We start from the raw sequence: 9,229 nt of genomic DNA on the forward strand, positions 1-9,229 counted from the left end.
AGTTGGAGTAGGAGAGGGAAGGAATGGGAGAGGGAGAGAAGGAAAGAGGGGCCGGGCCCCCTCCTAATTCAGATTGGGCTTGGGGGGCGCGCCCCCACCTTGGTCGCCTCCTCCTCCTTTCCACTATGGCCCATTAAGGCCCATTGACTCCCCGGGGGGTTCCGGTAAACCCCCGGTACTCCGGTATATGCCCGAACGCTCTCAAAACGTTTCCGATGTCCAAACATAGTCATCTAATATATCGATCTTTATGTATCGACCATTTTGAGACTCCTCGTCATGTCCGTGATCACATCCGGGACTCCGAACTACTTTCAGTACATCAAAACACATAAACTCATAATACCGATCGTCACCGAACGTTAAGTGTGCGGACCCTACGGGTTCGAGAACTATGTAGACATGACCGAGACACATCTCCGGTTAATAACCAATAGCGGAACCTGGATGTTCATATTGGCTCCCACATATTCTACGAAGATCTTTATCGGTCAAACCGCATAACAACATGCGTTGTTCCCTTTGTCATCGGTATGTTACTTGCCTGAGATTCGATCATCGTTATCTCAATACCTAGTTCAATCTTGTTACTGGCAAGTCTCTTTACTCGTTTACTAATGCATCATCCCGTAAATAACTCATTAGTCACATTGCTTGCAAGGATTATAGTGATGTGCATTACCGAGAGGGTCCAAAGATACCTCTCTGATACTCAGAGTGACAAATCCTAATCTCGATCTATGCCAACTCGACAAACACCATAGGAGACACGTGTAGAGCATCTTTATAGTCACCCAGTTACGTTGTGACGTTTGATAGCACACTAAGTGTTCCTCCAGTATTCGGGAGTTGCATGATCTCATAGTCATAGGAACATGTATAAGTTATGGAGAAAGCAATAGCAACAAACTAAACGATCATCGTGCTAAGCTAACGGATGGGTCAAGTCAATCACATCATTCTCTAATGATGTGATCCCGTTAATCAAGTGACAACTCATGTCTATGGTTAGGAAACATAACCATCATTGATTCAACGAGCTAGTCAAGTAGAGGCATACTAGTGACACGTTGTTTGTCTATGTATTCACACATGCACTAAGTTTCTGGTTAATACAATTACAGTATGAATAATCTTTACCTACTAATAAACCGGCTATGGCTTCTGGTCGGCCGTCGTTACATACGTTTTGCAAAAAAGCCCCTACGGTTTTCCATTATTCAACCCGCAGTCCCTTTTTAAAGTGACTAATTTGAGAAAACGTTTCGTTCTTGCAAAAAAAAATCCCTGCAGTTTGGGGTATTCAACCCGTGTTCCGACCACACATGGAGCACGGGCTCGCCTCCTCTCCTTCTCGCCCCTGGAAGTACTCGCCACTGCCAGCACCCACGCCGCCCGCTTCCGGTGAGCTCCGGTGCTGCGCAGCACGCCCCTGAGCTCCCCACGGTCTGCGCCTCCCTCTCCTCCTTCTAGATTCTCCGCTCCCGGCCTCTACTGCCCGCTTGCAACCCCACCCCCATGGCTAGGGTTTCTGCCAGGGCTTCACCGGCACGTCTCTGGCAGCCCCACGTTCGTCTCCTTCCGTTCGGTCAAGTCTTGGTGGAGGTGGGGCGGCGACTTGGTTGTGGAAGAAGGGAGCACGGGGCGGCGTCAAGTGGGTGGAGCACGTGCTTCGCTGCGAGGGTGGAAGAAAAGGGTGGCGGATACGGTTTCATCGTGTAGGCGGAGGAGAAGGATGGCCGTGCGACCCTATCATCCTCTGGGTGGTGGTCATCGTGCTCCATGTGGAGACTAGGTGGAGCACAGGCAACTGTTGTGGCTGAAGGTGCTGGGGCTGACGAGCTCCTGCCCCTACTGTATGTGGATTGGGATGGATGTGCACTGGGGTGATTTGGGGATCTGGTTGCTAATGCTGCGATAAATCGTTGTTGTGATTTTGGGTGATCTTGGGCCGCTCGTTGTACCTTATCTCTTGTGGTCGGCCACGCAGCCACTATTCCCAATGGCCGTGTCGCTGTTATCTGCTGCACATCTTTATATGGATGTAGCCTACCAAGAATAGGAACAATCACTACAGAGCCTGAAGATTGTTTGTATTTCTTTCATTGTCTTTCACCGATCTATCATTATTTGATTGGTCCATGTAGATTTAGATAACATGAGATGAGCCGATGATACGTACTACTATCTGAAGACATGATTATCTACTACAGAATTGTTGATGTATTTGTGCTGACAGGTTTTGCGAGTACTTGAAACACATTCATTAGAGGAACTGGAGTTAATTCTGACCAGGTTCTTGGGGCAATCTGAAAGAGAACTTGGTGATTTCAAGTAATTCTAAGAGCATAGGCCTTATCCTTATTTTTGAATAATGGTAAGAGCATAGATCTCATCGACCAGGAATTAATCCATCAGGCAAGCAGAAGACTGAACGAAACAGTACCTGCACATATTTTTTCCAAGATGATTAATATTGTTTTCTTTACTGTAAGGAACCAGCTTAAGGCCTTTATGCATTGAACAAACTACCAAGATTTTGTATCTTTCTGTATGATTCATATTGCATAGACACATGAGTAGCGATGGGATACTATTTGGTATGAACAACATCATCATCTTGTAATTTTAACATGTATGCATTTAACTTATTTATGCACATAATAGTGATGCGTCTTACGTATCTCTCTATCGTATTTGAATCTTCAATGCAATTAACTGCTTAATTGCCTTCAACGGGATTGAGTGATCTGGCATATAAGCTTAGCTCAGTGGTTCAGATTATCACTGTTAGTCTTCTGATTGTGTCAAGTTTTTAGACTTCTTGAGGTAGTTCAACCAATCTGGCATAAAGCTATGAAGGCATTTTGCTTGGAAAGATTACTGAAAGGATAACTTAACTTCATTTTATCCCCTAGATTAGTATAAGTATATATTAGGCCCTCATTTATTTAGATGTATAGCTTGCATGCAATCTTGTTTAAACAGATTTTTGGGGCATTAAGCAATGCATACTCTGCTCACCATTATTCTCATGTGTGTTGTTAGCCAAGCACTTGCTTTTCAAGATATCCTTTCCGATGTTAGGCTGGGCAGCGCGATTCGTCAGTGGCTGCTCAATACAGTTGTGGTGATCCCGGCGACGAGGACATTAGGGACATCAGCCCGGCGGAGTATGGTGAGTCAGCTATGAAGCCGGATCCGCAGGCACCAAGGACCAGGGTGGATCAAGAGGTATGGGTGTCTGAATTCCGTGTTGTGAATATTTGTGCTAATTTTCTGGTGAGCCGTGACGACGGGTAGAAAACGGAATTAGGCGTTCATTTTGCTATAGTGTTCGCTTGCGGTGGCGTGGGGCGCTGTGGTGAAAGTAATTTTCTGATACAGGTGTTGTTATGAGTATGTGTTCTGTACTGAAAAAATGCATGTGCTTATGTTGCTGAAAGGGGTTAGGCTGTTCTGCCAGGTCGCTGCGAGAGATGCAAAAAGATTTTGCGTTGCTGCACCTCAGATTTTGTGCGCCCATGGAATTAAGTTGTGTGTTTGATTTTTCCGTCATACATTTAGAGTTATTTTTTTATGCAGTGTTGGATGCAAAAACAAGCTGTAGATCATGTGCATTAGATTTTGTAGGGGTAGTGAAAAAGTTGGTATCTAAATCCATGTACAGAGGGCGGGTGATGAGCTCATAATTTATGGTGGGAGGATGGGGTTCTGTGTTTTGCATCGCTCAGTGAATAAAATTGCACCGGAGTTCAGGAATGTTGTCGCTAAGGGACGGGCGCCATTTGGGGTAATTCCAGGAAACAAAAACAGTGTTCCGTCCTGTGTTTTTCTTTTCTGAAAGCCCTCATGGCCTTCCTTGTGTGTTTTTGTTTTGTTTTTTCTTTACTTTTTTTAATCATTGTTCACTGGATTGGTAATTTTGTTGTGTCTCAAGTGTTTCTCCCTGAATGGCAGGTTGCTGATTTGGGTTTTGCTTTATCGCGGAGTTCTTGTGGGAGCGAATCCGACAGAGCGAACCCTATGCCTCGTTAGCATGGGTACTCTTGAGAAGTCCATAAGGGTTTTCGCAGAGGCATACGACTTTTACAACCTGTATTAGTGGGAAAATGGGTTTAGTATCAGGCATGGGAAGAGCCGATTGAATCCTCACAAGCGGAAGACCATGCAGGAGACTGTTTGTGGTTGCTCAGTAAGTATATCAAATAAAAATTCAGTTCTCCCTCATATTTGCGCTGGATGAAGGGTCTGGTCTGATGGTAAAACATCCGTTGGAGAAGGGGGATGCTTTGCGTGAGAATACAAGGTTGTGCCGATGTGAGTGTCCTGCGATAATAAGGCTGCTACGGACATTAGATAATGGGGGGTACATAACGGAGCACCGGGTAGAGCATAACAATGTTATGACGCCGGGAGAGATGTTGCACTGGCCATCGCACAAACACATTGATGTGTACATGGGGGGCTTGGTGCGGGACTGATCTAAATGAGCGAAGCAAGATTGGACACATGGGGCAATGGGGCTGCGGGAATCATCCGTGGCCGCGCATTACAGTGGCGGCAGGCCGGATAACAATGGCAGTAGGGACAGCGCCTCACGGAGTCCGAGGAGTCTGCAGTGAACCAGATTCGCGAGCACCCGATAGACTAAGAGGTATCAGATAACTTAGTAGAAACTGTGTTTTGGCTGACAATACTGAGGTTAGGGTGTGTCTTCACAGGAAGGAAATTGAAAAATTCAGTGCCAGATTTAAACCGTCGGGTGGGGGAAGGTGCTACGATGAAATTCAGTGTTGTTAGGTGCCCGTCTAACTGGCTAATCTGAAAAGGTTGTAGAGTTAGGAGTGGCTGTCATTTGTGAATTTTGTTCGGAAAAATCAAGGATGAATTGTGGGGTGTGGGAAAACAAATCATTTTTATTTCATGTAATTTATGTCCTCAAACCGTACCATGGTAGCAATAATTTAAGAACTATAGGAAAATGAGAGTTGACTTGGAATTCTGAAATGTATCAATGATGATCCTGTGATTATCAGATTATTAATATATTCCTTGTGCCATAAATATTTCTGCCGATGCAACTGTGAGCTCAGGGGAAATTTATTTTATATTTTTATATAGTTGCAATAAAATGCTACGGTTGCCCGTTGGCTTGCAGGCCTGATTAACTACTGGCTGATGAATATTGTTACTCAATTAAATTTTTCATGCCAATAAATACTCTCTGAATTGTTTGTGTTTTGCATAGAGTGTTGGGGAACGTAGTAATTTCAAAAAATTTGCTACGCATACGCATGATGCATAGCAACGAGAAGGGAAAGTGTTGTCTACGTACCCTCGTAGATCGGAAGCGGAAGCGTTATAACAACGCGGTTGATGTAGTTGTACGTCTTCACGGCCCGACCGATCAAACACCGAAACTACGGCACCTCCGAGTTTTTGCACACGTTCAGCTCGATGACGATCCCCGGACTCCGATCCAGCAAAGTGTCAGGGATGAGTTCCGTCAGCACGACGGTGTGGTGACGATCTTGATGTTCTACCGTCGCAGGGCTTCGCCTAAGCACCGCTACAATATTATCGAGGATTATGATGGAGGGGGGCACCGCACACGGCTAAGAGATCAATGATCAATTGTTGTGTCTCTGGGGTGCCCCCTGCCCCCGTATATAAAGGAGTGGAGGAGGGGCCGGCCAAGGAGGGTGGCGCACCTAAGGGGAGGAGTCCAACTCCCACCGGGAGTAGGACTCTCCCTTTTCCTATTAGGAGTAGGTGAGGGAAGGAAGAGGAAGGAGGGAGGAAGGAAAGGGGGGGCCGGCCCCCTTCCCAATTCGGATTGGGCTTGGGGGGGGGGCGCCCCCCCCCCTTGCTCCTTTCCCCTCCTTTCCACTAAGGCCCATATACCTCCCGGGGGGTTCCGATAACCTCCCGGTGATCCGGTATTGTCCCAATCTCACCCGGAACCTTTCTTGTGTCCAAATATAGTCGTCCAATATATCGATCTTTATGTCTCGACCATTTCGAGACTCCTCATCAAGTCCGTGATCACATCTGGGACTCCGAACAACCTTCGGTACATCAAAATATATAAACTCATAATGAAACTGTCATTGTAACGTTAAGCGTGCGGACCCTATGGGTTCGAGAACAATGTAGACATGACCGAGACACGTCTCCGGTCAATGACCAATAGCGTAACCTAGATGCTCATATTGGCTCCTACATATTCTACGAAGATATTTATCGGTCAGACCGCATAACAACATACGTTGTTCCCTTTGTCATTGGTATGTTACTTGCCCGAGATTGGATCGTCGGTATCTCAATACCTAGTTCAATCTCGTTACCGGCAAGTCTCTTTACTCGTTCCGTAATACATCATCTCGCAACTAACTCATTAGTTGCATTGCTTGCAAGGCTTAAGTGATGTGCATTACCGAGAGGGCCCAGAGATACCTCTCCGACAATCGGAGTGACAAATCCTAATCTCGAAATACGCCAACCCAACATGTACCTTTGGAGACACCTGTAGAGCACCTTTATAATCACCCAGTTACGTTGTGACATTTGGTAGCACACAAAGTGTTCCTCCGGTAAACAGGAGTTGCATAATCTCATAGTCATAGGAACATGTATAAGTCATGAAGAAAGCAATAGCAACATACTAAACGATCGAGTGCTAAACTAACGGAATGGGTCAAGTCAATCACATCATTCTTCTAATGATGTGATCCCGTTAATCAAATGACAACTCATGTCTATGGCTAGGAAACATAACCATCTTTGATCAACGAGCTAGTCAAGTAGAGGCATACTAGTGACACTCTGTTTGTCTATGCATTCACACATGTATCATGTTTCCGGTTAATACAATTCTAGCATGAATAATAAACATTTATCATGAAATATGGAAATAAATAATAATAATTTATTATTGCCTCTAGGGCATATTTCCTTCACAGAGTTCATGTAGCAAGAAATGTGATGTCTACCCTGCAAAAAAAGTGATGTCTGAAGGGGTGCACACGTCTCCTTGGTAAAAAAGAGACTACAATTAACGCAAATCCAATGCGTCAAGGTCAACAGTTCCATATTTTTATGACCGGGAGTGTACCACTTCATGCATGCACTTTCTTTTATTGTCGATAGCCCGATGCTTCGTGAAATGTCTGAATGAGAAAGGAAGAAAGATAGATAGATAGAGAGTATGTGTAGGATGGAGCATCATGTGGTCTTGAGCCATTGTACTAGAGTTGATTTTTTTTCTTCCATTGCAACGCACGGGCATTTTTGCCATAAACATTTATCCTGATATAAGGAAATATAAATAACAACTTTTTTATTGCCTCTAGGGTACATTTCCTTCAGTCTCCCACTTGCACTAGAGTCAATAATCTAGATTACATTGTAATGATTCTAACACCCATGGAGTATTGCTGCTAATCATGTTTTGCTCGTGAGAGAGGCTTTGTCAACGGGTCTGCAACATTCAAATCCGTATGTATCTTGCAAATCTCTATGTCTCCCTCCTTGACTTGATCGCGGATGGAATTGAAGCGTCTCTTGATGTGCTTGGTTCTCTTGTGAAATCTGGATTCCTTTGCCAAGACAATTGCACCAGTATTGTCACAAATGATTTTCATTGGACCCAATGCACTAGGTATGACATCTAGATCGGATATGAACTCCTTCATCCAGACTCCATCATTTGCTGCTTCCGAAGCAGCTATGTACTCCGCTTCACACGTAGATCACGCTACAATGCTTTGCTTGAAACTGCACTAACTGACAGCTCCACCATTTAATAAAAATATGTATCCGGTTTTGACTTAGAGTCATCCAGATTAGTGTCAAAGCTTGCATCGATGTAACCGTTCACGGCGAGCTCTTTGTCACCTCCATAAACGAGAAACATATCCTTAGTCCTTTTCAGGTATTTCAGGATGTTCTTGACCGCTATCCAGTGATCCGCTCCTGGATTACTTTGGTATCTCCCTACTAAACTAATAGCAAGGCACACATCAGGTCTGGTACACAGCATTGCATACATGATAGAACCTATGGCTGAAGCATAGGGAATGACTTTCATTTTCTCTCTATCTTCCACACTAGTCGAGCATTGAGTCTGACTCAACTTCACACCTTGTAACACAGGAAAGAACCCTTTGTTTTATTGATCCATTTTGAACTTCTTCAAAACTTTATCAAGGTATGTGCTTTGTGAAAGTCCAGTTAAGTGTCTCGATCTATCTCTATAGATCTTGATGCCCAATATATAAGCAGCTTCACCGAGGTCTTTCATTGAAAAATTCTTATTCAAGTAGCCTTTTATGCTATTCAGAAATTCAGTATCATTTCCAATCAACAATATGTCATCTACATATAATATCAGAAATGCTACAGAGCTCCCACTCACTTTCTTGTAAATACAGGCTTCTCTAAAAGTCTGTATAAAACCATATGCTTTGATCACACTATCAAAGCGTATATTCCAACTCCGAGAGGCTTGCACCAGTCCATAAATGGATCTCTGGAGCTTGCACACTTTGTTAGCACCTTTTGGATCGACAAAACCTTCTGGTTGCATCATATACAACTCTTCTTTAAGATATCCACTAAGGAATGCAGTTTTGACATCCATTTGCCAAATTTCATAATCATAAAATGCGGCAATTGCTAACATGATTCGGACGGATTTAAGAATCGCTACGAATGAGAAGGTCTCATCGTAGTCAACTCCTCGAACTTGTCGAAAACCTTTTGCAACAAGTCGAGCTTTGTAGACAGTAACATTACTCTCAGCGTCAGTCTTCTTCTTGAAGATCCATTTATTCTCTATGGCCTGCCGATCATCGGGCAAGTCAACCAAAGTCCATACTTTGTTCTCATACATGGATCCCATCTCAGATTTCATGGCCTCAAGCCATTTTGCAGAATCTGGGCTCATCATCGCTTCCTCATAGTTGGTAGGTTCGTCACTGTCAAGTAACATGACCTCCAGAACAGGATTATCGTACCAGTCTGGTGCGGATCTTACTCTGGTTGACCTACGAGGTTCGGTAGTAACTTGATCTGAAGTTTCACGATCATCATCATTAGCTTCCTCACTTACTGGTGTAGGAATCACTTGAACTGATTTCAGTGATGATCTACTTTCCAACAAGGGAGTAGGTACAATTACCTCATCAAGTTCTACTTTCCTCCCACTCACTTCTTTCGAGAGAAA

The 9,229-nt window shown here is 44.2% G+C and overlaps 1 long non-coding RNA gene across 1 annotated transcript; it reads left to right on the plus strand.

Annotated features, from left to right (window-relative positions):
- The first annotated feature begins 1,075 nt into the window (after positions 1-1,075).
- LOC125519362 lies at positions 1,076-5,067 on the plus strand. Its single transcript, XR_007288217.1, has 2 exons — positions 1,076-3,234; positions 3,961-5,067. It is a non-coding gene; the product is annotated as an uncharacterized LOC125519362 (long non-coding RNA).
- Positions 5,068-9,229: the final 4,162 nt, after the last annotated feature.

The sequence above is a fragment of the Triticum urartu genome, chromosome 7 (genome assembly GCF_003073215.2).
Source record: "Triticum urartu cultivar G1812 chromosome 7, Tu2.1, whole genome shotgun sequence".
Lineage (NCBI taxonomy): Eukaryota > Viridiplantae > Streptophyta > Magnoliopsida > Poales > Poaceae > Triticum > Triticum urartu.